Genomic DNA, 4,615 nt, shown 5'->3' with positions numbered 1-4,615 from the left:
CAATTCACATAATGTAGATGTATCAGTAAGTAACACTATGAGCATCCAAAAATATCTCTGTAGAATTTAATGGGGGAGTGAAAAATAGAAAGCCTTGTGATCAGCTTGTCTTACCACTGGCGTTACGCCAGAGCAGAGCGACACTAAGTCATTGAACTTAGCCATTGGAACTTTGGTTGGTTCTGTGTTGAGTTTGAAGAGAGTGAAACTCTCTGTGGTTTGCTTTGTGTGTCTCTTCAATTGGATTGTTCCGTAATCTGACTCAATATGGCTGGTTTTGAAGGATATTGTTGTTGGGCACTCCTTCAGAACTCTGAACTCCATCATTTTGTTCCAGTTGATAGTGTCATTTTCTGAATCTCTTTGAACTCCCAGAACACGAGTGATAGTTGCTTGAAATTTCAGAAGTCAGAGAACTCAAATGGTATCACGGTGTAAGGCTACTTTGGTCTGGCAAGTCTGAATATGGGCGTCAGCTCTGTTGGTACATAGACGTTCCCAGCTGCAGATATCGCAGAGAAGATAGTGCTATGAACAGAGTCCCCCTCATTTGGCCATAGTTTGTCACAAAGATCCGCTGGGAGATCTCTCTGAGATTTGGAAGTGTGTTCACAGCGTGTAGCAACATTGTTGGAATGATAGTGTTTTTGTTCTGCCCCTGGCAGCCATCCGAAAAGAGGTACGCTATCTTTTTTCCACAACTGTCATAGTGCTGAAGTGCTTAGAACACAGCTGTGGGTATTTCTGAGCTTCCACGCTTGGTTTGGCTATCATTCCACAGGAAGCAGTGGCAGTCAGCATTTCCAAGGTTATAAAAAGTCAGGTTGTAGTTGGAGAAGCGCAGCTTGTAAAACAAAGTAGATCTACTTTCATTCGAGATGGGAAGATATATTACTTGCTGCAGATCGAATGTAGCAATCAGAATGTTCCATCCTTTGATGCCCTTTGCTTGCATTCCTCCTTTATTTCTCTTACTTTTTTCTTTTCAAAGACATGTTTCTCGAATGCGTCTTGAGTTCAGCCTTTGTTGTTCATCCCCTTCAAAGAACGTTGTGCACAGTGAGCATTGGTCCTTTTTGGGTGTGTGGAAAGCCAAGTTTGTTTTTTTGAACACTCGGCTGTACGTATCGAAACTTGGAGGGTCAGTCCCATGGTACTGCTCTAGAAACATGGAGTATATTTTTTAAGGTTCAGGTCTGGGAGCAGATACTCCTTTGTAGTGCTTGCACGGCAATAATGTGACTCCATCCTTGGGAACCGCCGCAGGTGCTCTTCAATGTCATTTCGAATTCTTTTGTCTCTTTTAACAATTTGTGCTGACTGCTGACCACCTCTTCTTTCTTTCTCTATTGTTCCACTGGGTGTCCGTTTCTTGAAGGCTGTTCTCACTGTTCTGTCTGATATGGCTAAAGTGTTCAAAAGAGTTTTTTGCAAACTTTAACAAGGCTTCCTTGAGCAGTCAGGTAATATACATACATTGGTCTTCTGGCGCCGACTTTGGTGTGAGCTTTCCTTCTTCTTGTCACTGTTCACTACATGGCGCAGAATGAACTCACATTGAAGTTGGAGGCTTGCAAGTAAATAGAATTCTTGGAAAATATCTTTCCTTAGTGACTCTGGGATTGTATCACACTCTAGTGCTCTATTCTTGCACGTAACACCTAAGCAGGCGTCCCCCATTTTTTTTCGAGGCTTGACTTTCTTTGTATAAGGGCTGAAATAATCTTCACCTGAAGCCAATTTTCTCTTGGCTGCCTTTTGCTTATTGATTCGTGGCTGTTTTTCAACAGCAATTTCTTTTCGTGAGACTTCAAGAACGAAATGTTCTGGTTGTTCACTGGATTCAGGCACCATTCTATTTTCTTTCACTGCTTTGTTTTCCTTCTTTTTCTTGGTCAATTCTGTTTTCTTGTCCTCTTTTTCTTGGTCAATTCTCTTTTCTTCCTCTTGTCATGATCACACACATTTGTGTCCTCCAAAAAGGATCATAGCATAAAAGAGCATCACACCTATCACATGCTGCAAAAACTTCCTCTTTACAACGTCTAGCTTCACACAGCTCCGATTGAAATGCTGGATCAGTGTCCGAATTGTCAAACTCAAAAGACTCCTCAGCAGTAGCACCCTGGCATTTAGAGATCACTTCAGCCAATAGGCACACATTTTTTAACGAACTTCAGCAGAAAATCGCAGTTTCTGTAAACAAGTTTCAAGACTACGTGCGTAATGACGGCATGAACTTCCACTGCCTCATGCCAGATTGCCCATTGGCAAGTTTAAGGGCTGCGAGAGGCCAAATGCCAATGCCTATGAAAGTGTCCATATACTGTTGAAAGCGATACGTTCCTTCGTGAGATTGGAAATGACTGATTCTGAGAGAGCAGTATATTGTTATTGTATCTCACGAAGTGACGTATGATGTGATACGACTCTTCGTGAGATTGAATACGTCCTGATTTTACGATACGACGTAACTCGGATATTTTATAACTCGAAAACTAGTAGAGATAGCTTCTTTTCGCTTTGAGAGAAGAAAGATCTCGTCAAGCTGATCGGCATGGTATAAATAACTCAAAATGCCCAAAAATGCAGTTACGACACTTCGTGAGATGACCGACGAAAAGATAACTGGTTTATTATTTTTCTTGTTTGTTTGTTTGTTTGTTTGTATACGTAAAGAGAAGCACATCGACACAATAATAAAATTTGTCATGTAGTACCGGGAAAAAGTAAGAGACAGACAGACAGACAGACAGACAGAGAGACAGACAGACAGACAGACAGACAGACAAACAGACAGACAGACAGACAGACAGACAGACAGACAGACAGACAGACACAACAGGGGGGGGGGGGTATTTGTTTGAGTAAAGAGAAGCACACCAACACAATAATGATCATTTAGTGTTGAGAAATAGTATAACAGACTAACAGAAACAACAGAGGGAAACTAAAGAAGTAAGATCTACCAGTGACGTCCTCATGTCAACCGCTTTTATTCTTCTCGAGAATCGAACTCATGTCTTCTGTGAGCATTGAAAAAGAGCTTAACGGATATAAATGTTGCTGTGTTTTTCCTTCTTTAAATGAAGACATACTTCACCTCGCAATCTGTAGCTTGATCTGAGTTCTCGGGTGGTATCTCTCCAACACCAGCAGCACGTTCAGTATAGGAGGGATGATAACTTTGAGGCCGGAGACCAGTATGGTTAACTGTGGAGTAGACAACAGAGTCAAAGCACAGTAAAATGAAGTTGAAACTGTCCAAGATGGCCAAAGCATTTTCGAGGAGAAAAGTGGTTGTCTCAGACAGGTGGACGTGTTATACAGTGTTATCGTTAAGGAAAAAACAAACAAACAAAAACTGCACAAAAAAAAACAAACAGCCAAAACAACCAACCCCTTTGAAAACACAAAGAAAACATCAGTAACTGTACCTGATACTTCTGTAGAAAGTCACCAAAAGCCTCGGGCACACCCGCCCCTGGCCCGATGGAGAGGTCTGCCACATAGTAGATGAGTCCAGCACTTCCCCCCAACACACACAGACTCACGGCGTTGAACAACACTCGGATACAGTAGAGGCGGAGTCTGAGGGGGATACAGTTCGAATCTGTATTGAGTTACTAAAACTTTACTTTTTTAAATTACTTTTTTTCAGCCTCTGTTTCAGCCTCTGTTATGGCGCTCATATGACCTTATGCAGTTGCGAGCGCCGTAAAACCCTCTACTATAAACATTTTTAAAGCCTCTGTTACCTCCCAACCCAACTCTTCTTTTGTCTGCCTCTGCTCCATTTTCAGCGTCCGGGGAAAAAGGAGCAGAGACAGACCGAAGAAAAGTTGGGTTTGACAACATCAAGGAATGAGAGGCCTGGAACTCAAAGACACACTCCGGAAAACTGAAGACCGGAAGGAGTGGAGGAAGCTGGAGGCCATATCTTCAAAAGCACCTCGGTGGACATCCAGTCTACGTGATAGGTGAAGGTGAAGGTGAAGGTGAAGTTGAAGGTGAAGGTGAAGGTGAAGGTGAAGGTGAAGGTGAAAGTGAAGGTGAAGGTGAAGTTACCTTGCGGTGTTGAGAGTAGGGGATGGGGGAGAAGCAAACGTCTTTCTTTTGTCTGTTATATGGCTCGTTGCACGGTTATTCAGTTTTTGACTTACGTTTCTCTGCCCCCCCCCCCACTCTCTAACCCCCCTTTAACAATCTTTTCCTGAGCCTGCCTCTTTTTCTTTGTTTACAGAATGATCTCTGGTTGTATGCTCTCGCTGCTATAGTGTTTAGTTTAACTTTAGTAAGAGTTTTACGGCACTTGCAACACAATAAGGTCATATGAGTGTCAAAGATTAGAGGAGTTACAAGAGAGTAACAGACAAAAAAAAAAGGAGAGATCAGGACAATAGATGTTTGATAGGAAAGAAGGAGCAAACTACGCCTGAGCACCCACCCACCACCCACGCTGCTATACTGTCTGATGGATGGTAGTCTTGACAGATTATGTACCAAAACCTTTCAATTCGTTGTTTATTCTTTATCTATGTATTGCAAGTAGGGAGTTGAGCCAAAATGTTCTCTGAGAAAGTATGTCTGTCTGTCTGTCTGTCTGTCTGTCCGT

The sequence above is a fragment of the Aplysia californica genome, unplaced genomic scaffold (assembly GCF_000002075.1).
Source record: "Aplysia californica isolate F4 #8 unplaced genomic scaffold, AplCal3.0 scaffold00166, whole genome shotgun sequence".
NCBI lineage: Eukaryota > Metazoa > Mollusca > Gastropoda > Aplysiida > Aplysiidae > Aplysia > Aplysia californica.
The sequence above is the reverse complement of the archived record's forward strand: the minus strand, read 5'-3'. Positions refer to the sequence as shown.